We start from the raw sequence: 27,326 nt of genomic DNA, 5'->3' as shown, positions 1-27,326 counted from the left end.
CTCACCACTACGGATTCACGTTTGTTCTGGCTGGAGTCCATCCTGTGGTACCCCTCGCAGCGAGAATCTGTAAGAGAAAGATTCGATTAACTCCCTGGATTTTACCCTCCTTTTTAAATGATAGTTCCTGTTGTTCTGACTGTGGTTCTGTTTTTCTTCTTTCGAATCTGCGGATTCTTTCATTCTGTTACCTTCTAGTGCACTTCTTACTAAGGCAGACAAAGAAAAGAAAGAAAGGAAAAAATCAACCCCTATAGGGCCAGCTCAATCATTGCTGCTTTGGAGGGAATCTTTAATTCCTAGTTAGATTTTCCTCTTCTGCCTGGGAACAAACACAGCATAAGCAGTGCTGTGGCTCTTGCCACATCTGTACAGATGATTATGGCTAAGGAAGCAATAATCAAATTAATAACAATAAATAATGAAAGTAGAAGCTGAAAACCAGGACTGGGCTGCTTGTGCAGCTCATGCAATTGTGGGACGATGGTCAGCAAGCCCTGGGCCAGGCTCCTCAAGAGAGACAAAGGAAGCGCAGTGGTGATGTGGGCACCATTCGAAACTCCTGCTCACACTCCCTACCTGCTCCACCTCCTGAGGAGAAACTTCTCGACTCTTCATTCCCTGGTTAAAGTTCTTACTTTGGGGTGTACAACTTGGCACAGGCTGGAATCAGTGACTACTCTTTTGATCTGTGTCTTTAACTTGACCTTCATTTTTCAAAGCTTTTGGTATTTTGTTGTCTGGGTTTTCCAATCTGTCCATTATCTGTTTACCTATGTTAGCTTGTGAAAAACATGACTGTTATGTTCTGGGCTAAGGTTTCTAATAGGTTCCTTTATATTGACTCTGCTGTTGAGTTTCATGTCTGTTTTCCTTTGTAATTGCATTTTATTTCATAATTAATTTTGTAATGAACCTTACATATCCCTTTTAGGATTTCAAAGACTGGTGTGTGTGTGTGTGTGTGTGTGTGTGTGTGTGTGTGTGTGTGTGTGTGTGCACATGCTAGTACTGGGGTTTAGAACTCAGGGCCTCATGATCTTGCTTGGCTTTTTCACTCAAGGCTGCTCTACCACTTGAACCACAGCTTTACTTCTGGCTTTGTTTTTGCTGGATAATTGAAGACTCATGGACTTTCCTGCCCTGGCTGGCTTTAGACTGCAATCCTCAGATCTCTGCCTTCTGAGTGGCAGGGATTGCAGGCATGAGCCCACCTTCCATAGTGACAATTTTAGTATGCAGATAGAGAGAGCAGCTCAAAGCACAGGGAAGTTGTGTTTTTTTTGGGGGGTGGGGTGGGATAGATCTGTGTTTTGGGTTCTAAGCTAACTTGCCGATTCGCCCATAAGAAGAAGACTGGGTTGTTCCAGCCTGCAGGCAGGCACGATCTCTTCCCACTCAGCAACTTCGCTCGTGATTCTGCCGAGAGGGTTTTGTGTGGTTGAACATAAGGAATTGCTTCACAATGAAGCAGAGTAACTCTTGAGTGCTGTTCTTTATCTAGCAATCGGTGTTGTTCCCACAGCTGAATACTGAGCACATTTTCCACTTTTAAAATCAGCCTTTAGAAATCTTGCTCTCATTCACTGTGGCAGTGATGGCTTCTATCCTGAGCCTCAGATCCAGGCGCCAGCCGACAGATCTACATTCTAATAGAGGCAGAAATCTCAAGATTGCTCTCGTTCTGGCTTCCTATAGAACACAAAGGCAACCCGTGAAGCAAGCCTGCTGGAAAAATAGAAGTATTCTGAGAAGCCTATCCAAGTTAGATTCTTGGCAGAGCAAAAGCTTCTAGTCACTAAACCAGTACGGTTTTCCCTCCAAGCCCTTGATTATGTGGAGTTCATAAATATTCTTTTCTTCTCATCTGGGGTCCAAAGGAATAATTTGAGATTTGAAATCATATTATTCATTTGGAACCAAATATGCCATCTGGTTCTTGTTAGCAAAACCATGTGGCTGTAACATTAAAAGAAAAAAGTTGTGTTTGCTGTGCTGAACTACTCTTTTCAATTAACACTGAGGTTACTTTGAAAGAATGACGTGTGTGTGCGCGCGTGCGCACATGCGTGCGCTAGTTCTGGGGCTTGAACTCAGAGCCAGGGAGCTGTCTCTGAGCTTTTTTGTTCAAGGCTAGGGCTCTACCACTTGAGCCACAGTTCCACTTCTGGTTTTCTGGTGGTTCGTTGGAGTCTCGCAGACTTTCCTGCCTACGCTGGCTTTGAACTGTGATCCCAGCCTCCTGAGTAGCTGGGATGACAGGTGGGAGCCACCAGCGCCCAGCTGACTTTTACAGTTATTGTTGTCTTTTCTAAGCAGGTGAAAGATTGGCAGGCACTGAGGCTGCAGCTCTACCTCATCTGAGTTGTAGGCTCTGAGCCTGTGCCCTTGCTCTGTGTCATGATTCCATCCTCTGTGAATGGACAGCAGACAGCATGCATGAAGGGAGCCACTCCCACAGAACCCGCGGGAGCTGCAGGCCCCCATCTCTCCTGCAGCCACCGGGGCAGCGGTGCTTTGCCACTATTGCCGTCCTCCTCTGTCAGTCCACCTCCCATCTGAGCCTACCTGGAGATTTCGAAGCACCCGTGCTCTTCTTCATCCATCACTGAACACCAGGCTGGAGCAGAAATTATCTACATTACCAGGTGATAGTAAGGCCAGGCACCAGGGGCTCATGCCTGTAATCCTAGCTGCCCTGGAGGCTTAGGTCTGAGGATCACAGTCTGAGGCAAGCCTGCGCAGGAAAGTCTGTGAGACTTTTATCTCCAATGAAACATCAAAAAGGCAGAAGTCAAGCCTGGCGCATGCGTCAGAGCAACGACTATGACAAAAGTTATTGAGAGAGGGAGGGCCCAAGTTCAAGTCTCAGTTCCAGCACAAGCATATACACATAAATAAATTAATTAATCAAGCCACCTACACCATTGAATATAAGGCCCAAATCAAATCAGTCTAACCTACTCCATTTTGTAAAAGGACTCCATCTTGCCTGGCAGGAAGGCTGACGTACTGTTTAGTAGAACAGTTCTGAGTTCTTTGAATAAATATAATCACAAAGGTATCACTAGGTCTTGCTTTATTTTTGTTTGTTTGTTTTTGCCAGTCCTGGGGCTTGAACTCAGGGCCTGGACTTCTTTTGCTGAGCTAGCTTCTTTTGCTCAAGGCTAGCACTCTATCACTTGAGCCACAGCGCCACTTCTGGCTTTTTGTGTATGGGGTACTGAAGAGTTGAACCCAGGGCTTCATGCATGCTAGGCAAGCACTCTACCACTAAGCCCCATTCCCAGCCTAGAGCTTGTTTTTATAAAGGGCTTTAATGCCAACTGTGCCACCTCTATGAAAATCTCAACTCAAATTCTCTGAAAATTCATTGCCTTGATTTATGAGGTAACCAATTAAGACATAGCAACTGTGGTATTCGGAGTGCACATTTTATCTAAACTATTCTTTTATAAGACCAGAACAATTCTAATCGATTAGGTACTGATTGAATCAAATTTTTTTAAAAAAATGAAAATGGAGCCAGGCGCTAGTAGCTCATGCCTGTAATTCTAGCTACTCAGGAAGCTGAGAATTTAAGGTGGTGGTTCAAAGTCAGCCTAGGCAAGAGAGTCCATGAGACTCTTATCTCCAACTAACAAAAAGCCAGAAGTAGAGGTCCAGTTCAAGTGGACCCAGCCCTTGAACGAAAAAGCTCAGGGATAGTACCCAGGCCCAGAGTTCAAGTCTTAGTACTAAGGAAAAAAATTTAAAAAAGAAAATGGATTTGAGGTCTGAGTAAAACAGCCTGACCCAAATGTACTACTCTGAAACACACACTGGAAGGTCTTTCTTACATGGTGTCCCGTGAGGCTGGGTATTTCCTTTGCATATTTCCTTTGTACTCGTCTGCATCCTGTCATTTTGCTCCCTTGCCTCCACAGTGACCAAGGCTCACCTGTGAAAAGTCACATTTGTATTCTTTTTTTTAAAAAATAGGTTATTCAATACTTCATCACAAGGCAATGAGGCTACAACCAAGTGCACACTAAGCACGATGAGAACGATCCAAGAGAGATGAGTGTGCAAGTTATTAAGGCACCAGGACAACAATCTGCAGGCCTCCAGTAGAGCAAACACCCCGGGTGCCTTTCACACGGTACGGTTTTACCAGATGATTTGCAAGTGATTTTTAACTATTTTTAAAGACCTGGGGATTCAATCAATGTCTTTTAATCCCTCTGCATTATATGGTCAATTTGACTTAACGCACATGTTGACAATACTAGGCTGACACAAAGTGGGGGAGCTGGTGAATCAGCAGGGGAAGCAGCAGAACTTCCCAAAGCCTCTGCCTTCACCCGGGCTTCCTCTTGCCCTTCATGGGGGCCCCATGCAGGCTGTGTCCCTCCCGGTTCTCATTAAGCAAGCATTTGGTATGCTGCTGGCAAAATGAGATCTGTTATGCCAGGGTGCCTCCCTGTGGCCTCCTCCCCTACGGAGGCTCAGAAATGGTATTAATGAGCACCTGGGACTTGATGCTGTGGTTTACAAATTGACCCCCAAGTCTCAGTGGGTGAACACAGCCAAATATGTTTGTCCTCGCTCTGTCTAGAATGGGCCAGCCTGGAGTTGCAATGTCCAGAATCCCCGAGGGTTTGAGGAGGACCCACTGTCACAGAGGGAGCACTGCCATTGTCTTCCAAACAAAGAACTGGCCACAGAGCAGGCGGTGGTCAGCCAAGGAGGGAGGACTCAGAGAACACCCAGAGTCACTTCTAGCTGTGTGGGGCAGGGGTGGGAAACCAGAAGGGGAAGGTCCCTCAGCCATACCTGCTGCTCTTAAGAGCACTGCAGATTTTAAAACAAACAACAACAAAAGCAAGATAGCTTGTCCGATTACAGATAAACCAGACTTTCCGAGTCTGACTCAGCAAAATGAGACTTAGATGAGACGGCAGGAAGAAGAATGTTCCAGAAGTGGAATCCTGCAGGGCCACTTACTCATAGGCAGGCTGTAGACAGGGTAGTTTACTGCCAGACTGTAGACAGGGGAGTTTACTGCGAGACCAGAATTAAGTGTCAACAGTGAGTAAAAGGGGCCGAACCTTCAAAGAGAATTACTCATTAACTGCAAAGGGTCAAAACCCTTCCCTTCTTCCCCCCTCCCGAGCAGTTGTTCTCTACAAAATCACCTTCAATGACACGGCAGACAGGGAATAGGACTGCCTGCTAAATCACAATTTTCTGTCTTTAAGGGAAAAATAAATAGCCGGTTCCCAGATTTTATAGCCCAAAAGAAGCTATCTGAAAATAAATTAAAAATAGGAGAAGAGAAAAATGTCTCTCTCCTATTTGATATCCAATGTCTGATTTTATAGTTTTGAATGTCAGGCATGAAGTACTGAGTTTAATAAAGCCAGGATCTTTCAATATTTAGGGAATGAAACTGAATATCAGAGGATATTAAAAACTCGTGATGAGTTGTCAGGATGGAAATAGTCTCTGTCCAGCTCTTTCTCATCAGTTTCTACCCGAGCCTGCCCTGCCTGTGGGCACTGAACGGGTATGGAGAAAGTGTTAATTCGAAACACATTGAAATGTATAGGAGAGATCTGGAAGGTTGTTTTGACTTGCGAGTTTGTTAAATGTTTGAGAATATCTCTTTCTAGGACATAATGATCACTCATGTGGTACACAAGAAGCCTTATCTCCGGTAAAAATCAATTATATCATGCAAATGAACCCTACCATAATCTGAATTACATAACAACCATACAGGCCATGGCTGTTAGAGGGAACTATAACTGGTTAATTCCAATTAGAAAGCTGTACACTACGGCTGAATGGAGGTGTGTGTGTGAAGGGGAGTTGCTGAGCTCTCTCCATAAACACAGGTAAGAACCAGACACCAGCATTGGGTTTAGCATGAAACTCAATCCCACAGTAAGGACACATCACACCTGCCTGCTAAAGGATGCAATGGTTTGTCTGAATAAAGTTTCAAGATCCTGTCTCCAAGAGCTATCTAAGGAAGCTCAGAGGATGCTATGTTGATATTATACAGGAACCAGAGCAAGTTCAAGTGTAATCGTACCTAAGATTCTTTTCCTTTGGCCGTTCTATCACTTGACATCTCTCTTGAGGAGGTAACCGAGCCCATTAAAGCTAATTACCTTTGCATTCCACATCTCCAGGGATTAAATATCACCCACTCTCTTAAACTAGTGTGAGTCTTAGGGAAAATGGTATACTATGGCAAAGATGATTTAAAAAAAATTACAGCCAAGCATTTGTGGCTCACACCTGTCATCTTAACTACTCAGGAGGCGGAGATCTGAGGATCATGGTTCGAAGTCAGCCTGGGCAGGAAAGTCTTTGAGACTCTTATCTCCAAATAATGAGCAAAAATAAAGAAGTAGAGCTGTGGCTCAAGTGGTAGAACCTTGAGCAAAAAAAGCCAAGTCAGAGCATGTGGCTCTGAGTTCAATGGCCAGAACCAGCACACACACACACACACACACACACACACACACACACGCATACACACGCATACAAGCACACAAACACACACACGCATACCCCACACACGTATACACACACAGACTCATACATATACACATACACAACCCCCCTCACTCCAAAAAACCATAAACCACCAAAACAAAATCACTTGCCTGCCAAATTCATTTGGTATTAATGGAGAAAATACATCCAACCATACAAGAAAGTCAACCTTGGGTGAACAGAGTCACACAATGCGGCCTCCTTAACAAAAAAAAGGAATGAAATCCAACTCCATAACAAACTTACATTCTAGAGAGAGATGAATGGAAGTAGAAATTAGCCAGTGTACTCTTGGAGCGGTCAAAAAGAAGCACTTAAAGTTACTGAAAGAAGACTGGGGGCTGGGGATATAGCCTAGTGGCAAGAGTGCCTGCCTTGGATACACGAGGCCCTAGGTTCGATTCCCCAGCACCACATATACAGAAAATGGCCAGAAGCGGCGCTGTGGCTCAAGTGGCAGAGTGCTAGCCTTGAGCGGGAAGAAGCCAGGGACAGTGCTCAGGCCCTGAGTCCAAGGCCCAGGACTGGCCAAAAAAAAAAAAAAAGAAAGAAAGAAGACTGTTTCATAAAATGAAGAGGACCTCTGCAAAAAGTCTTTGTGAACTGAAAGAGGCAGATTTTTTATGCCCTGACAGAGAATCCTCAGCCGATGAGGATTCAAGAGAGAAGAGGTGACTGTGGTTCACTTTTCATTGTAAGTTAGGATGACAATCTCCCAGCAACTCTGAATGCCTCTTCACTTCTACAGGAATTGTTTCTATAACAAAAAGACCACACACTACTTTTATCCTGTGTCTGTGTTGTGTGTATGAATAATGGGACTTGAATTCAGGGCCTGGGTATTGTCCCTGAGCTAGTTTTTTGGCTCAAGGCTAGTGATCCACTACAGGAGACAGAGCTCTACTTCCAGCTTTTTGGTGGATAATTGAGAGAAGAGTCACATGGACTTTGCTGCCTGGGCTGGCTTTGAACTACGATCTTAAGATTTCAGTCTCCTTAGCAGTTAGGATTACAGGTGTGAGCAACTGCACTGGGTTAATTTCTCTTGAGATGTAACATGATTATAGAACTTTGTCATGAGTGAATTTGTCCTCAGATGGATGCTTCCTGATACCAGATAAAGAAAATCAGACTGACATGGAAAGCTACTACCAGGCAGGAAATAATTTATGAAACTGTCATTTAGCCTATTTTTATGAATTTATTATAACTTTTAAATGATGGGAAAAGTTGAGTCTGTACAATTCAGAAGACACACACATCAAGAAATCAATATACATGTTACATTAAAAAGTAAGGAAATGTATAGAAATATAAAAAACATTTTACAGATTTATCATAACATATTTATTTCCTTAATTTTCCCCCATGGTAGAGAGGGGTGAGAAGTAAATAGGAAGTTCACAAAAGAAGAAGCATTTAAGATTAAGTATATTGATTGTCACAGGTAACTTTTTAAGAAGTCATGCATTAAAACTACAGAAGCTGCTTAAGACAGGCTTTGGGCTTGGAGGTGTGGCTCAGTGAGTAGAGCACCAGTCAATGAGCAAATGTGTCAGGTACCGTGTTCAAGTTCCAGTCTCAGACACAATAAAAGGGACAAGCTTAAATAACAGAATGTTTAGTGCATTTGGGTCAGGCTGTTTTATGAAGACCTTGAACCCATTTTCATTTTTTATTTGCTTCAGTCCAATGCTTAATTGGTTAGAATTGCTCTTTCTATTATCTTGCAAAAGAATAGTGTAAACACAATGTACAAACAGCATACCACAATTCCTGTGTCTTAATTGATTACCTCATAATTCAAGGTAATTAGTTTTCACAGAGTTGGAGTTGAGATTTCCATAGTGTTGGCATATTTCTCATTAAGGCACTTTATAAAAATAAGCTTTAGTTAACTTTTGTTAATATATTTATTTAATAACTGTGTTGCAGAAATGATTTTAATACTTTCTATGATGTAGTCTAATTACTCCACCAAAATTTATCTTAGATTATCTATAAAAGTACATAATTATTTCACATGAGTGCTTCTAAAATGTTAAATATATATACCATTATATATTACTATATATTCTATTAATTTGCTTATCTAATACAATGTAGTCTTTAGCTGTGTTATTATTATCTAACATTTGTTACCTGCTATTTAGTAATTTAGTGATACTGAATGCCTGATTTTAGGATGTAGGAAATCAAAACAGACACCGAGATGATTAATGAATAATGTTTTTATTTAATAAAATATATCCCTCAGCAGATGCTGGTGGCTGATGCCTGTAATCCTCAGGAGGCTGAGAGATGAGAATCTCAGTTCAAAGCCAGCCTGGCAAAGCAAATCCAAGAGACTCTTATCTCCACTAACCAGAAAAAAGACCTAACTGGACGTGTGTGGTTCAAGGTGGTAGAGTACCAGTCATGACTGGAAAAAAGCTAAAGGACAGTTCAAGTCCCTGAGTTCAAGACCCAGTATTCCCCTCTCTGCAAAAGAAAAATCTGTTCCTCTTGGGAGGAAACAAAGAGGTGAGAAGTTTCACCCAGGAGAGAGGAGCAACCTCCTGGAGGTAAAGGGGTTTACACTCCATAATGAATATTAACTCATGTGAACCTCTATACTAGCTTGCAGGCTTTTATCTTGTGGACATGCACATAATATCCATTTGGTGGAAGATGAATCCCCAGACCATAATATTTATTGCCCTCACAAAGCGTTAACGAGTTCGTTGTCTAATGTTCCCTTCCTACATTGCCTGTGAGTGCTTAGCTTCTCAAACATTCTTTGTCTCAGCTTATCATCTTCCTGAGTCCCCTCATGAATCAATATGCAGGATAGAATCTTTGACATATGTTCATTTTATATTTGCATGGCAATCATGACATAACTTCAAGTGATGGTGATGTGTTCCTATAAAGTCATACTCCAAAGCTTGCAGTCTCTGAATCTGGGAAGTGGTGGCTAGAAGATTCTGAGTTTAAGGTCAGTCTGGGCTGCAGAGTGAAACCCTGTCTCAAAAGCAAAAGCAGTCATTGATTCTTCATTTTCCAGAATCTTTTGTAGGAGTTGTGGGAGTTGACCCCTGGATTTGCTGCATGCTAAGCATGTTCTCTACCACTGGGCTATACTCCCAACCCTGGTTTCCTATGGTACTGAGAATGTAAAGAATTTTGAGGAACTCTGGCCCATTAGAAATGTGTTTTATAACTTAAGATTCTCTGTCTTAGGGAGGAAGAGTCTTCGAGCATTGGAAAAAGTTGCTTTGATGTCTACTCCATTATTTGCATGCATATGAATAAAAGAAGTCATTTGCAAATGGTCTAGGAATAGAAGATGGAAGACAAAAATGTGTTTGCATCAGAAACAGTAATAGAGGTTTATACACAGCAGCTCTACGAGGGTCACTGGGCTCTGATTAGAGGCTGATAAAAATCCTCCATTGCTAAGGACAGCCTAAACAAGGAAGCATTTATGCAGCCCAAAACATCAGCCCTGATAAGTTCAGAAAACGTTGGTCTCTAATAGTAAAGGAATTACTGGTTTTTTAAAAACCCAGAAGGATAATCATTCCAGGTGGAAAGTCATTCTCTTCGATAAAAACTATGAGAAGACCAGATGGGCCTTAGAAACAACAGAATAACAATTGCCTTTGACATTCCCTCTGTCTTCAGGTGTGAATCCTGCCTAAAATGGATGTCAACTATTAAGAATAGCAAATTCTTTCCATTTTCACAATAACTTTGGCAAAATGGCATATTATATAGCAATTCACCTAAAGTACAATTGCCACTGGTTTTATGGGCTATATTAACTCTCAAAAGAAATGAGATATTTCAGAGGTTTAATCACATTTTTCAGTCATTTATTACCTGGATTTTAGTGCAGGGTACCTATTTTTCCTAGCATAAAGTGTGTCCTGGAATATGCCTCTCTATTGTGTCTCTCTTGTGGTTTCCTGTTGGCTTTCTAGACAATATTTCATCTACAAAAGCACAGAATCCTTTTCTAGTGATTTCTTTGTGACATGCATCCTACCAGGTCTTTTTCTGTGGGCACAACAAAATTCTCAGCCTTTCAAAGAGACACAGATCTCCAAGATCAGATCGTAACTGTTTTGTAGATTTTTTTTGGTAGTTTTTGTTGTTGTTGTTTGTTTTTTGGTGCCAATACTGGGGCTTGAACTCAGGACCTTGCACTGTCACTTGGCTGTTTCACTCAAGGTTGGCACTAAACCACTGAAACTACACCTCCACTTTCAGCTTTTTGCTGGTTAACTGGAGATAAGAATCTCATAGACTTGTTTGGGCCCAGTTTGTCTCTAACCACAATCCTTGGATCTCAGCCTCTTGAGTTGCCAGCACTACAGACACAAGTCACTGTGCCTAACTAGTGCATATGCCTTTCTTCTTTGGTATGTGTACTTACTGCACACCAATCTGTTCAGAGATTTACAAGCTCATTATTTAAAGAGAGGAGACAAAAGTATCTATGTCTAGAAAAGTACGGCTTAATGTTGTGGAGACTAAAAGCCACTGGGAGTAGTTATTAACAGAAATATAGTAGTTACTGACAGAAATATACACATACAACTTTCAGAAACTTCACACTACATAATGGTGGCAGACTATACAACTTCCTTGACATTCTAGAAGACTATGAAACGTGAAATGTCCTCATAATTCTGCCCTAAGTAGATAACAATTGTTCATACTACAGTGGTGTTTGAAGCATTGTGCAGTATTGCTTGTCCTTTTTTTTTTTAGATAAAACACTTCTGAAACTATAGCTTAAACCTACCCATTGCCAAACATACTCATTGACATTATATATAAAGAAGGGAGGAAGGGAGGGAGGGAGGGAGGGAGGGAGGGAAGGAGGGAAGGAAAGAAAGAGAGGAAGAATGAGAGGAAGGAAGGAAGGAAGGCAGAAGAGAGGGAGGAAGAAGAAAGAAAAGAGAGAGAAAGAAGAGGGGAGGGAGGAAGGAGGGAAAGAGGGAGAAAGAAAAGGAAGAAGGGAGACAGGAAGGGAAGGAGGGACCTCAGCAAATAGACAGTGTTGCAGGTCCACAGTGAGTCCGGGCTGGAGGAGGTGGGGACCACAGCCCCACACAGCTCACTGGTATCACATATAAACTCCCCCCACTCCATCCCCATGTGGGCAGCACACTCAGTTCCTCTAATGATTCTTTGGAAGCGGGCTAGGCATTCAGACTCAACCTGAGGATGGAATATTCTAGTTCAAGCCATCACCGGAGGAAGCAGGGCTTTTTGAATGAATCAGAAGTGAATTCTCCTGAGGTGCTGTTTCATTGCACTGGGCCAGGGGTGTGCACTGCTCCTGAGCAGAGGCAGGTTCCCATGGAAATCTTGGCACTTCACACCCAAGGCCAGGAAACATGGCCAAAGCCAGCCAGGGAGGGTGGAGTCCGGAGGGCCACGGAGCACATTCACCACCTGCCTTCCACATTCCTGTCTATACTCATTCTGAACTCTAGAGGGCGACACTTGCCCACGTGTGGCCACCCAGTTTCAGGCCTGGTCCACATGACTTAAAGGCAGTCCTGACACCACCGGTACCTTACATTGTGGGGTGAAACTGGCCAGCTACAGGTTTTGTTTGCTTGTTTTAAAGTCATTTTCAGTTTTATTTCAACCTCCCTTCATTCTGAGCTACTTGGAACGATTTTAAGAATCACATTTGCAAGTGAAGAGGTCAAGAGGTCCAGAAAGAATCGTGCACATTACCTAACTTATACAATGGTAACCCCTCTGTACAACACTTTAATGTTACATTAAATTAGTAGTTACATTACACTGGATTAAATTACATGAAAAAAGAATCATATCTGCCCGACAAGAAACAATTTACTAATAAGGTTATTTGGGGGAAAACCTTCCACTTCCAACTTGCTTGTGAACCTGGTCATTTGAGGGGCCATGGGTTGGGATGGTTGAGGGACAATGGAGGGGTGACTTTAATCAAGATGCACTGTACTCACAAGCTGACTTGTTGAACTGAAACCCCTTTGTATACCCACTTAACGATAATAATAAAAAGTCATTATTTAAAATAGTTAAAGAACTAGAGCAAGAAAACAAACTTGTTTGTAAAAATTAATCCTCATCATAGTTTGTCAATGTGACTTTTTCAGAATATACAGGAGCAAGGAACATAATTGATTTGTCAAATATAAAAGAGACAGGTGACAGTTATCTTTGTCAAAGCATTTGTGCTAAAAGCCTGAGCAATTGGCCAGGCACTGGTGGCTAATGCCTGTAATCCTAGCTACTAAGGAGACTAAGATCTAGGGATCATGGATTGAAACCAGCCTAGGCAGACAAAGCAAGAGACTTGTCTCCAACTAACCAGCAAAACCCAGAAGTAGAGGTATGGTTCAAATGGTAGAGTGCCAGCTTTGAGCAAAAGAAACCAATAAGAGCACAAAGCCCTGAGTTCAAGCCCCACTAGTAGCACACAAGCAAACACACACACACACACACACACACACACACACACAACTTACAGGTTTAAATAAGTCCATATTGGCTATTAAGATAATTAGCAAATGTATGTTGGCAGAAACAAGAGGGCAGAAGGGTAGATGTTGGCTGCTGAGTATATAATATTATAAATCAAATCTTAGGATTTCTAGACCCCTAGAAATGGAAACACCCTTTCTGTTAGTATTTATTGATGCTTTTAATGCCTTGCTTAGAATAAGCATCAAACAATGCTTACTGAATCAGGACATGGTAATGGTTGTTTACTGGTTAATGGGGATGAACATGAGGCCTATGCAGAATTGAGACCTGGGGCTGGGACTGTGGCTTAGTGGTAGAGTGCTTGCCTTGTATGCATGAAGCCCTGGGTTCGATTCCTCAGCACCATGTAAACAGAAAAAGCCGGAAGTGGTGCTGTGGCTCAAGTGGGGGAGTGCTAGCCTTGAGCAAAAAGAAGCCAGGGACAGTGCTCAGACCCTGAGTTCAAGACCCAGTACTGGCAAAAAACAAACAAACAAACATAATTGAGAACTGACCACAGATACCAGGAAAGCCATTTGCAAGGGCTGGTCTACAAGGTCTTAAGTTCCTGAGATTCAGACCACACTAGACATCTTGTCATCTGCTGCTTTAGCACAACTAAAGACCCCAACATTACACATCCTAAAACTTGGAATGATTATATGGGAAAGCTCCCTCCTCCCTCACTGCCGTACACACACAGTACAGTTCAGTGTACTCCATTTGGGTTCAAAGAAGGCACAGCCAAGAAGCATCGAATGACATTCCAATGACCTTCCACAAGTCAGTGCACACTTACAATCACCACGTAGAATCACAAGTAAGTAATCCTTAGCTATCATGAGGAAAATTTAAAGACAGAGGCAGCCCTGCCTGCTTAGGAAACTGGTGAGAACAGCACAGCTCTGGGATTCTGGGATTTCAAGTGAGTTTAGAATAGGGGAAGTCTGAGAGCAGGTAGTGTACCTTATACATACAAGGAGAGTGATAAAGTCATAGACGCACAGTGTACAATTGCACTCCACCTCCAAGGAGTAAGAAAGATGGATGGAAAACTGTGTTATTTCGGAAAGAACTTACTAATTGAATGACTAACAAATGTCACTGAACGCCTTCAGTGATTTTCCAAAATGTTTAGGAACACCTTTGACCTTTCCCAACACAATGTGGAACTAACCGAAGCATCAACTACCAGTCTTTGGCTCCCACACAATGAATATTTTCCCTGTGGGGGATGTGATACATATTTTATTTTGTTGTTAATGATGCTATTTTTAAATCTCTGAGGCAGCCATCCAGTGACGCCAAAGCTACTGGAATGTCTAATTCTTTCCTTTAAAAAATAGTCTTTGAGGGGCTGGGGATATAGCCTAGTGGCAAGAGTGCCTGCCTCAGATACACGAGGCCCTAGGTTCGATTCCCCAGCACCACATATACAGAAAACGGCCAGAAGCGGCGCTGTGGCTCAAGTGGCAGAGTGCTAGCCTTGAGCGGGAAGAAGCCAGGGACAGTGCTCAGGCCCTGAGTCCAAGGCCCAGGACTGGCCAAAAAAAAAAAAAAAAAAAAAATAGTCTTTGAGTCAGGCGCCAGGGGCTCACGGCCTGTAAACCTTAACTACTCAGGCGGCTGAGAACTGAGGATCAAGGATCAAAGCCAGCCCAAATAGGAAGGTCCATGAGACTCTTAGCTCCAATAAACAAGTAGAAAACCGTAAGTGGAGCTTGTGGCTCAAAGGGGCAGAGTACTAGCCTTGAGCACAAAAACTCAGGGACGTGTCAAGACTCTCTGAGTTCAAGCCCCACCCCCCCCACCACCAAAAAAAAAAAAAAAAAGGACTTTGCTTTGACATTTCTGTACATCCTCACTGACAATAAAATATAAGAATACTAAATGAAACCATTAGAGACCATTGGAACATCAGAATGGAAAAGGAGAGTCAAGATCAGGATTTGACACTAAGTCTTGTTCAGCTGCTAAAGCCAGGGAGCAAATATGACTTTGAGTTACCTAGAACCAAGCAAAAAGTAAAATATAATTGTCATATGACAAGACTAACACCAGAAAAGTCTGGCTTGAAATTTTGGAGAATTTTCCATTAAAAAAAAAAGATAAGACACAATTTGATTTTTAGAAAAAAATTGGAAGATAAATTTTGAACATACACTCTTTGGCAAAACATGGGCTAGGAATATTTTGTGTTACAAGAGAAGAGCCTAGGTTTCACCTTTAAACACATGCAAAGTTGGTTATTTTTGGCATCCTCTTGAGAAAATCTACCCAGATTTGCAGGGAAGAGTGGCCACCTCTCCTTAATAAGAAGGAAGACACACAGGTATCTGAAAGAGGCGTGATCTGCTCCTGTATCACAGAGTTTTGCCAAAATGATCGTATAATTTAAAAAAACTCAATGTGATCTTTAATACTATCCTTCCTATTCTCACCTCAATTTTTTTTCAATAAAAACCTGTAACAGTTTAGTATGCAAAGCAGCTTCTTGGTGCCACCTTTCAAGGTAATTAGGGAATAAAAAGGTGTTATCAAGTACATGAATGTGTTGACCTGCTCTATATGGATGTTGTATAAAAGTTAATTAAATGCTAAAGTATAATTGGTAAACAACAACAGCAACAACAATAATAATAGTAGTAAAACCTTCACCTTGGAATTAGAATAGTAAAGTTAAAGCCCTCGATTTTTATTATTTATTATACATAAATAATCATTAACTCACATAATTATTTGCCAAGGTTGTTCCTAGTAAGTGAAAATATAACATCTTTCTAAGGGCTGGGAATATGGCCTAGTGGCAAGAGTGCTTGCCTCATATACATGAAGCCCTGGGTTCCTCAACACCACATAGATAGAAAATGGCCAGAAGTGGCGCTGTGGCTCAAGTGGCAAAGTGCTAGTCTTGAGCAAAAAGAAGCCAGAGATAGTGCCCAGGCCCTGAATCCAAGCCCCAGGACTGGCAAAAAAAAAATCTTTCTATCAACAACAGAGGTGGCTCACATCTGTAATCTTAGCACTGGCAAAAACCCAGAAGTAGAGGTGAAGCTCAAGCGGTAGAAGGCTAGCCCTGAGTTTAAAAAGCCAAGTGAGAGCAGGAAATTCTGAGTTCAAGCCCTAGTACAGGTGCATGCATACGCGCATGCCCGTGTGTGTGGGCACATGCACGCACACACACACACACACACACACACACACACACACACACGCGAACATATGCTTCCAATCCAGAAATAAATCCAGCTATTAATCACAAGGCTGTTTAATAAGGAGCCCAAAAATGACACTCCTGATTTAGATTGATCAAACTTGCTATTTTTTATCTGGAAGAATTCCATCAATCCTAATTTTCTCCGACACAGTAGGTAATGGGCTCTAAAAGAACATCATTATCCCAGATCTTATTAAACTTCTCTAATTTAGGCAAACTCTGCCCAGAATGAAGGAAAGAAGAGCGCATGTCCCTCTTCGTCACTTTGTCCATCTCACTTCTCACACAGATGCATTGCACACGCAAGGGGTGGGGGGGGGGCTGTGATGGTGCAGTGATGGTGCAAGGTCTCTGAACAACAAAACGAACCAGGAATCCAGAACATGTATTGACTGGAGGAGAAGTGAGGTCAAGGGCAGGGGTCAGACAGACAGAGAGGAGGGTGAGCGAGCCAATGCAGTCATAACAGTCAAGGTACGTGTGTGAAAATGGAGCTAGGCAAATGGAGGGGAGGGGAGGGGAGGGAGAGAGAGGTGGAGGACAATGGTTGCCATGCATTGTACTCCCACATTGTCCGGTTGAACTCAAGCCCCTTTGCAGAACTGAAGATAATAAACGGCGCTGAGGAAAGATGGCCTTCACACAGGAGCTGCTGGCCTCCTCCTGGCCTGTGCTTGTGCTGTGAGGACAGAGGAGGCGCAGGAGCCGACCTGGGACAAAGCCCCTGGTTGCCCCGACTTGTTTTGCCTTTTCTTGGTTGCAGCCAGTATGTCTTTCCTCATAGCAGAAATCTACTGTACTTTTCCTATTTCCTGTGCTGCTCTCTCCTGGCTCCACTACCTGCTCTGGCCCTAACCCTTCCCCCTGGGCCCCGAGCTTTTCGTGAGAGCGCTACAGAGCGTCTCTCCCCTGCTTCTGGATTCCCCTCACTGGGTCCTTAGAGACCTAAGTGTCACAGCACACTTTGCCTTGCCTGTGTTTAGGTGCCTCCCCCACCCCGGGGGTGGAGGGGGTGGAGAAGGGATGGTGGTGGCAGAGAAGACAGCGCTCCAAGACATTCAACTCTAACTCCCACTGTAACTATGTGGCATAGCTTTAACCGGTGGAAGAACAGAGATTGGTCTTGGCTGCGCACACCACAATGGATCACATGCTATACAAATGCTCAGAATAAAACACCAAGAAAGTACAATTGAAACTCTAAGTGCTAAGCCAGGTGCCAGTGGCTCACGCCTGTCATCCTAGCTACTCAGGAGGCTGAGATCTGAGGATCATGGTTCAAAGCCAGCCCAGGCAGAAAAGTCTATATGAGATGCTTATCTCCAATAAGCCACTCAAAAAACCAAAAGTAGCCCTGTGGCTCAACTGGTTGAGCACTAGCATTGAGCTGAAGAGCTCAGGGACAGTGCCCAGGCCCCAGAGTTCAAGACCCACAACTGACCAAAAAACAAAAAATGAAGAACAACTCTAAGTGCTGTAAGTTGTCCTCAGGACGTCTCACAGGAGGTGGAGTCCGGGCCTAATGCACAGGGGATGTTAGAGTGGAGGATCGGGGTGTAGGTCACAGGCTCTCAGGAGAAGCTGGCTTTCTGACTGCAGGGCACAAGGGCTAGGGAAGAGCCTGCGCCCTAGTGCATATGACTCGGCTTTTCCTGCCTGTTTTCTTGGATGTTTTCTCCGCTGCCCAGCACTGAGGATTCCCTCCTTTCCTTCCTGACTCTGAGAGGAAAATGAGATGCTGACCCAGCAAAGCCATGAGCCAGTCGGTGTCTCCTCTTCTGCCATGTTGCTGAGATGACTAGACTGGAGAGGTAAGCCTAAACTCTTAGGATTAGGGTAATAATAAATGGCCTGCGTCCAGAGAAAGTCTGCGCTAGTCCTTCTCCTTCCTGTTGCATGGCACAAGGACTCCTTCATTAATTTGGGGGCCATCCCTAGTCCCAGTGATGCCCATTCAGAATGTATTCCTCACCTGCGTTGTGTCCAGTCACCTTGCTTGCAAGCTGGGGGTCCTCACGCCGAGTAATGCCCCCGTATCTTACGCAGTTCTTGTTAATCCTTCCCATTGGAAATCAGCAATTCACTCATTCTGAGAATCAGAGTCATGTCACCAGTTTAAAAAAAAAGAAAGAAAGAAAGACAGCTAGCCCCAAATCCTGAATAATAAAAATATCCTCTTCCGGTCTCTACATGGTAAGTCCACAACTAGTGAGAAAGCAAACTAAACCAGAGGCAGAGAAAGCTAATAGCCATAATTAACATCTCTTCCCTGACAATACGTCTTCTGATCGTTTCATTAATAACAAGCACAGCGAGCATATACTAACTCCTGTTCCCCTCCACGTCCATCATCAATATGTTAGTGCTCGATAGGTCCCTCAAATGCCTCTTCCCCCCCCACCCCCCCCAAAGGCTATCCCTGAGCTAAGCAACAGTGTGATGAGAGGGCTCCCAATGGCCTTTCCAGTCTCCCTGGACACATAGCTCAAATCCACAGGGAGGCCGGGAGGAGAAGGACCCCCTAACGCCCCAGGTGAAGGGGAGAGGACCAGGAAGGCAATCAATAGAGTTTCCATGGGAAGGGCATGAGGACAAGGTTCAAGGATATTCCCTAGAGCCAAGTGTTCCTGTTGTCACTAGGAGAAAAAGCATTGGAGACAGCGAAAATCTGCTCCGTTGCCATAAAGCAGCTAACCAAGCTCTGTGTGGTCATTAGAGGTGAAGGGACGCTGCCTTTCTGTGGGAGCTGCAGAGGCAGACATGGCTGGCTTCGGAAAGACCTCATTGAACATGCAACAACCCCCCCCCCCCCACCCCGCAAGAGCAACTTCTGGTGATCCTAAAACCTGCTACCAAGTAGTCTGCGCAGATTCTACTTGGATCACAGTGGTCTTTTTCATTTTAAAAATAAGAAGAAGGAAATTGGCATCCCCAACATTTCTGGAAACTTGGTACTTGGAATATGCCAGCACGAATCAGATTTTTTTTTGAGCGTGTAGTGGTGGGGAACCAAATCAACCAGGATGTCAGGGGAGATGTCCCCGAGGGCACACTGCCCCACCCCCCACGGGGTCCTGGCCTGGCTTCAGTGTCAGGTTTCTCAACAGAAAGAAGACAGGGCCACACCAGAGGGCCAGTCTGGCCTCTCTCTCGGTGATGCCACACTCAGTGGATGGGGGTGGGGTGGGGGAGGGGGCATTCTCTCTCTCTTCCCTGCTCTCCTCGCTGTCTCCTCCTGGTGTCCCATCTACTCTCACAACGTAGAGACCTCCTGTTATTCATGATCCCCACCTCCAGGCAAGCTTGAGTTGGGGCGAACCAGTCTATGAAGGGTTTATCTTTTAAAGGCTGTTTACCAAGAATATGCACAGGATATACTGGGTTCTTTGCAACACAGAAGCCAGAGCTGGCATCCTCCGGAGGACACAGCCAGACCCAGGCTACCTCCAAGTGACTGAGACGAGTACACCCCACACCCTCCCGTCACCCTTCACTGCTTCCTAAGGAGGACTGGAAGAAAGGGCCCCTGGGATTTCTGCTTTTCTGCAGGCCTTGAGAGTAGAGATCATACTGCTTGTTTCTATCTTCACAAGTCTGCTAGTATAGAAAACAGTCCTGGAAGATAAACATAGCCTGGTCCCCCAAGTTCAGGTATGATTATTTGCATTATTGGGTTCAGGGGCCCTAAGCCGAAGGCTCTTCTTCCAGCCCACGGATGAGCTGAACTTCTTCACGGTGCCCATGAGCACTTGAGTTTGGTGAACAGACCCAAGGAAAGGCTGAGGCTTGTGGCCACTGCTGAATGCTAAAGTGACAGAGTTCTTTGTCTCTGAGTAGGTGTCTCAGGCCTTCTGTGGTGGCCATGATTTGAGAGTAGCCAGCTTGCTTGCTTCCCAGTGAACTCCCTGGACCTTCGCTGTTCTGGACAGGATTCCGAGCAGAAGAACCCAATTTGAATCCCGGGGCAGGGGAATGGCTGAGTTATGCACTGAGGTCCCTCTTGGGGTGAAGGAAAGAGTGGGAGGGGAGAGAAGTGGGCCCAAGGGGCAGGTGAGACCAGTGCGCTGTGAGATCACTGAAATGCCACCAGCTGGCCAGTCCTGGACTTCCAGGCCTGGATTGGCATACGCTATGTTTCTGATTCCCTCATTATTCAACCTCCTGACTGTCCCACGGGTGTCTCGGACCCCAAGCTTCTCATTCTCAGCCAGTGCCATTGTCATCTGTCTAGCTGCTATCCTGTGCTCCATCTGATTATTATGATTTTTATTTATCATCATCATCGGCAGCACTGGGGTTAGAACTCACGACCTCGCTCTCACTTGGCTACCCTGCTTGCAGATGGTTTACAACTCGAGCCACACTTCCAGCCCTGTTTTGTCCTGGTTATTTCAGAGATGGAGTCTCAGAAACGTTTCTGCCAAGGCTAGCCCTGACCTGCCATCCTTCTAGACTTCAGCCTCGTTGAGCGAGTAGGGTTATAAGCATGTACCACCAAGCACTTGGGACATATTTAATTCTTCACCCCTGCCTCCTCTATCTCCACATGCCCCTTATCAACTCCGATGCACTTCTATCTAATCACTTATTTCTCTCCATCCTTTTCATCACTACTCTGCTCAGGCCAACGCCATCTCTCTCAGGATTACCGCATCAGCCAGCCCGCACTTCTTGTCTCATTCTGTCTCCCCTTGGGCTTCCTCTGTAGCCGCATTGGTCTTCCAGTCCTCCCCAGTGGGTCTCATTCATCACCTGCCTCTTTCATAGGAACTCACTTCCCCATCTCATCTGGGCCAGCCTTGTGTGTCTGTCCAATCTCTGAGCAAACATTCTTCCTTGGAGATACCTTCTCCAGCCATTCAGCCCACGCCCCATCCTTCCTTCCCCACAAGACTGAAGGAGCTGGTGAACACTAGCTCCATTTGATCATCTCAGCTTCAGACACACAATGGCCGCCACAGAACGAGCTCCAATGGAGATGAAGCCCAGGAATGAGGAGAGTGAAGCACAGCGGTCGGACACACTCCAAATGAGCCCATCTCAATATGTAAATATGTAACATGTAAATATGTAATATGTAAATAATGTCTCACCTAAACCATGTCAAAGCACATGATGACTTCTGGCTGTTTGTGAATTTCTGATGAGTAAATAATCCAAAAACACTTCTAAGAATACTAGGATGAAGTTAAAGAAAATACTTTTAGCGTGCTCATCATGCTAACATGAACATTCACTATCATGCTCTTATTCAAATTTCTCTTGAGTCCTAAAACATCATATCAAAAAGGAGTGACATTTGCACTGTGGCAATCTGAATGCAGCAGACTTGATAAGAACTGGAACTATAGGAGACATTGTTCCTTCCTTCACAAAAGCCTCCTCTCAACCTGAAAATCGAAGCTCGACTTTAGTTTTGCTCTTTGTAACACTTCAGAAAAGGTACATACTCTGAATAACGGGTGCCAGCTCCGTGAGCGGAAACACAACACAAGGCATCTATCTGTCACTCTCTTAAGAATAACTTTAATTTCCTCGCTTTTCTCTCTCACGTTGCAGCGTGAGTGCTGCATGAACACAAGTGTTGGAATTCTCGTTCCCTTCTTTGTTGGGGACCTGGGAGGGAGCGCCTGGGCCCTGCAATGCCACCCAGAGATATTCCTGTTTTGGGCAATCTCAGCCGGCCTCAAGTTAAACTCCTGGACAATACACAGGCCACCCAAGCTTCCCACCTTACTCCAAGGTCTATGTCCATGTCTACAGCAACTCCCACTACTCTGGGCAATCTATTCCACCAGTTAAAAAATAAACTGTTTCCTTAAGCTTTGATTGGAGGCAAGAACATTTATATTTTATCCCTAGTCCTTCCTTTCTCTCTCCCTCCCCATTCTCTGTCTCTGTCTCTGTCTCTCTCTCTCTTTGTCTCTCCTTTCCCCTTCCTCCCTTTGTTCTTCTTCATCCCTACTGAAACTGTTATAGGTAGCAAGAGCAGGAAGGGACTCAAATCTCACCATGATCATCCCAACCCTTCTCCTAATAACCCTCAGGGTGCAGGAGCTGGAATGCTGAAATGGTGCCATGAAAATTCATCCAATTAAAGTAGGGACTTGGGGGAACCTGACCTTTGTTTTTGACCCAGTGGCATGTAATCTTTTTTTTAAAACTCACTTTCCAAAACAAATGAACAAAAAGAAAAACTGAGCTTACCCACAAGACCTTTAAGGGCTGTGATTTCTATCACTGAGAAGCACACATTTTTTTCTCAACTCTCTATCCAAGGGTAACTCACTTGAAAGTTTCCTGTCGGTGTTTGGTTTTTAAAATACTGAAGACAGAGGCTGGGAATGTGGCCTAGTGGTAGAGTGCTTGCCTCGTATACATGAAGCCCTGGGTACCATTCCTCAGCACCATATATATAGAAAATGGCTGCATGGTCCCTGTGTCTTGAGAAACACTCGCAGCTGACCCTTGAGAGGCTTCTTCCTGGCTGACTGTCACAGGCCCGGAGTAGATGGGTCTGGTTTCCCGAAGACACACACTACAGTCTCTAGCATGGGACCGAAGGCTTGGGGCAGGACGACAAGGCTGGCTAAGGCCCCTGGGTATGGACAGCACCCTCCTCTTTCCTGTCATTGTTCAAGGATTTGATCATCTCTGGGGAAAGAAGCCAATCATTTTTGTAAACACAAAACAATTTTGCTTTCTCCAGGTTTCTGTTACAAGCAAAAGAACAGGAATGAATAAAGTTTTCCTAATTTTTAAGAGTAGTAATCAATAACAACAATCATAAGGAGAATCATATTATGAAGAAGCATGATAATAAGGTTGAAGTAACTTGTTCTAGGAATGAATATGCAGGAATCCGTTTTGATAGTCATTACTAACTACACAGGAGAAGAATTCTAATTCTAAAGCATTCAGAAGCCAACGTCAACTTGTAGCATGTGCCTTACTTATAGAAAATAATTCTTTCAAGAGTTGTTCTATTATCAAAAAGGGAATTTCTATCTAAACTTAGGAGACTGCTGATAACAGATAATGCTAAGTATATAGATATTCCTTTTGGTCCCCCAATATCTTTCTAAATGGCTGGTTTGGAACAACTTGTGGAGGGCTGGGTTGCAGGGTCACACTTGGGGGACAGCCACAGGCGGGACCCAGGCCAGCACAGGACTAAGTTAAAGTTGGCCCACTTGAGAACAGACTTCCTAGTGGGGCCAGTGAATTGCCAAATGTTTAGTCTCGGGTCCTCTTTACAATTCTGAAGATTATTGAAGATCCTATGACAGCCTTTGGAATCATATATACTATATTTATCAGCATGCACCATTTAGAACACAGGGTATATTGGAAATCTGCACTTATTTTCATTTCTAAGTAACAATAAGAAAACTATTTTATGTGAAGACAATATATTTATATAAAAAATTAAGCCCTGGTGCCAGTGACTCCCGCCTGTAATCCTAGCTACTCAAAGAGTCTGAGATCTGAGGATTGTGTTTCAAAGTCAGCAAGTACAGGAAAGTCCGTGAGACTCTTACCTGCAATGAACCAGCAAAAAGCTGGACCTGGAGCTGTTGCTCAAGTGGCAGAGTGCTAGCCTTGAGCAAAATAGGGTAGGAGCAGTGCCCAGGCCCTGAGTTCAAACCCCAGGAACACCCCCCCAAAAAATCACCTTTTATACTGATTTATTTATACTGAGGTTTCAGAAAGTAATTTGGGAGATGCTCCCTGAAAGCTAGGGGTCCGAGTTCACGTGCTGTCATTTATCAGAAAGTCCACAGCCCACGCCTTTCCCGTCCACCCCAAGGCCGGGATAAGTTCACAGTGATGCAGAAAGATAATATGAAGTATTGTTCCTTACTTTCCCTCATTGCCTTGTTCTTGGCATTCTCCATTGCTACAGGGAAAAACTGAATCATGGACTGGGATACCAAGGAAACAAGCTCTTGAAACCCACTTTAGGAAGAGCCTATAGACGATATTCAAGTCCAGATTTCACTTGGGAAAGCTCTCTTGACTAAGAGAGAGAGAAACAAAGCAGCTCTCCAAACCAAAAAAAGTTTCCCCAGGACTATCAGGGAACCACAGCTAAGAGAAGGAAGCATATGGTTTTTCCCTGTACACTGTGGGTTGTGAAAATCCTGCCATACAAGATGGTAATAAAAATGCCACGTAGGCTGGTGTAATGAGCCTGGGGAAGAAAGAAGAGAGAGAAAAGGGCAGGCCTCAGCCTGGAGTCTCTCTCAGCATGGGGTAGGAAGGAAGTGTGTAAAAGAAGCACTCTCGATAAACTTAGCAGCAGGAGCCCTCTGCCACATGCACTTACCATGTGGACAGACATGCAAGGAATATCATCCTCAGAGACTGGATCCAGCCAATCAGAGCAGAGGCAGTGACGTTGTATAATTAGGCAAATGCGGTCCTAGAATGGAATCAAAATAACAAAATTAGACCAGCCGTCTCTGTATAGTAGCAACCCAGAAATACACTGGCGGACTCTCTGGAATATGAAAAAGAATTCAGAATCTATTGACTCTGTGTGTGTGTGTGTGTGTGTGTGTGTGTGTGTGTGTGTGTGTGTGTGTGAGAGAGAGAGAGAGAGAGAGAGAGAGAGAGAGAGAGAGAGAGAGAGAGAGAGAATACAGTGCTTTGTGTGTATCTGTCAGGTCCTGGGTGCTGTCCCTTAGCTTTTTCACATCAAACATCTGCTTCTGGCTTTTCAGTGGTTAATTGGGGATTAAAAAGTGGCCGGGCTTTCCTGCCTGGGCTGACTTCAAACCTTAATCCACAGATCTCAGCCTCCAGAGTAGTTAGGATTGCTGGCGTGAGCCACCACCGCCAGGCTAGACGCCATGCATTTTGGACAGTCAGTCACATGTCCTCAGACTGCTGAGTTGGCGAAGAGGCACAGGATGAAGACAAACACAGAGAGACCTGAGTTTCTTTTAGTTATCACCAAGGCAACGTCCACAGATGACAGCGTGGCACTAGAGACATCCTCAAGAGAAGCTTGTAGAGAACCTAAGGAAAGTGGGGAGGCTCGAAGACCCTCCTGGGGGTCATGGTGGCACCCACCCTCCTGGATTTCTGTGGTCCCTGGTGGGGCCATGGGCTAAGCAACACATGGAGCTACAAGCAATATCCATAATTATACCCAAAACAGAATGTCACACCCAGTTAGTACCTAGGCAAAGTAAAATACTATTGCTATTACAACAGTTAACCTAACACTTTAAAGCAAAATGGTACATAAGTCACATGATACAAAAGGAATCATGAAAATTAAATTTCTGGCCAAGCCCCTCATGAGGCTGAGATCTGAGGTTTGTGGTTTGAAGTCAGCCCAGGCAGAAAACTCCTTACGATTCTTATCTCTAACCATCAACAAGCCAGAAGTGGAGCTGTGGCTCAAAATGGTAAAGCGCTAGCCTTGAACAACAACAACAACAACAACAACACAAAAAAAACCTTTCAGGAACAGTGCTCAGCCCTTGAGTTCAAGCTCCAGGACCAGCACACAGAAAAGTTAATTCCTTGGGTTGTACCAGTCTATTTTTTCTGGTATGTTATACCTCTAGTGGCTCTAAAATTCAATAGAAGAACTTAGGAAAAAATAAATCTGGCTGGAATTAAAAATTACTATTACTTAGTCATATCACCCTCAAAAGCCGGCGCTGGTTAAAGAAGATAAGAGATAAGGCTAAAGAAATAAGATAAAGAGATAAGGTTAAAGAAGATCCGACTTGCTTCAAACAAATGCCTAGGAAACCAAGGCAGCAGCTGTGATTTTCAAACCTGCCACAAACTATCTAGAACATCTCAGCAGATGAGAGATGCAAGGCTATCCGGACTAAAGCAAGCGTTGCTTCAAGAAGATGGCGGCGAGCTCACTTGTGCACGGCTTGTTCTTTGCTGTCCTTGCTTGCTCTCTGTCAGCAGTCAGCATGCCCCAGGACGGTGGTCACAGCGTCCTTGCACCTAAGGCTCTTAGCCAGTGGGTGTGGAAAATGCCGAACCTATGTCCTCAACTACATGACACTCATATTCACTATGGGGTCTTCATCTTCTATGCAAAAGAATATGCTTTCACTGTTCACAATAGCCAAGATATGTAAACAACACAGATGCCCCACTACGGATGAATGGATTTTAAAAATGCGGTACCTATATACACTGCCATTAGAAGGGATAAAATAATGACATTCGCTGGAAAAATGGATGGAACTAGAACAAATCATGCTGAGTGAAACCAGCCAAGAACAGAAAGACAAACGGCTTATGGTCTCCCTGATATGCGGGTGTTAGAATTAAAATGCAAAGAGACAGAACAAAGTAAACAGGCCTCAAGATACCAAGACACAGTAAAAAGAAAAGAGGATACAGAGTGAGTAGAAAGTGAGAGAATAGTAATAATAACAACAACAACAATAATACTACATTGGACCCTGATGAAAGAGAACTAAGGAACTCAGGGATGGGAATGGGAAGGAAGGAATGAGTGAAGGAGGGAACAGATGTTACTAAACAAAAGGAACATAATGTACATATCATCTGAAATGGAGAGAATGATTTTATTGTGAAAGTTAAAATGCATACTGTGAAATATATGTAATAACTTAAGCGCAATTTAAAAGAATATGTTTTCCTCTAACATTCTTAGCAAACCATCCACTGCCGAGAACTCAGTCTGGGACAACAGCCCTGGTCTCTTCCTCACCCCGTCCCTCAGGCCCTTTGGTTTTCTCCTTTGAGAAGTGAGAGGCTTCCTCGTGCTGGCCTTTCCATTGTGGAGAGCACATTCCAGCTTTGGGCTGAGGTTGGGAAGACCATTCCGCCCTCCCACCGACAGCACGAGAGTGCCATCCCCAATGGGGCTGTCCCTAGGTGTGCCACAAGGGGCTCTTCTCAGTTATTTCACAGGGCTTTGGCTCAAAGTGGTAATGGATCTCAGTGCACGGTTTACACACACACACACACACACACATATATATATATAAAACACATCAACATATTATATACACATACAATATACATTTATTAT

The 27,326-nt window shown here is 44.0% G+C and overlaps 1 long non-coding RNA gene across 1 annotated transcript; it reads right to left on the bottom strand.

Annotated features, from left to right (window-relative positions):
- On the bottom strand, positions 1–24,709 carry LOC125342085. Its single transcript, XR_007209140.1, has 2 exons — positions 24,612–24,709; positions 1–67 (listed from the first exon to the last, which is right to left on the bottom strand). It is a non-coding gene; the product is annotated as an uncharacterized LOC125342085 (long non-coding RNA).
- Between the last annotated feature and the right edge of the window lie 2,617 nt (positions 24,710–27,326).

Source organism: Perognathus longimembris, chromosome 25 (assembly GCF_023159225.1).
Source record: "Perognathus longimembris pacificus isolate PPM17 chromosome 25, ASM2315922v1, whole genome shotgun sequence".
NCBI lineage: Eukaryota > Metazoa > Chordata > Mammalia > Rodentia > Heteromyidae > Perognathus > Perognathus longimembris.
Note: the sequence above shows the minus strand (reverse complement) of the source record. Positions and strands in the feature narration are given on the sequence as shown.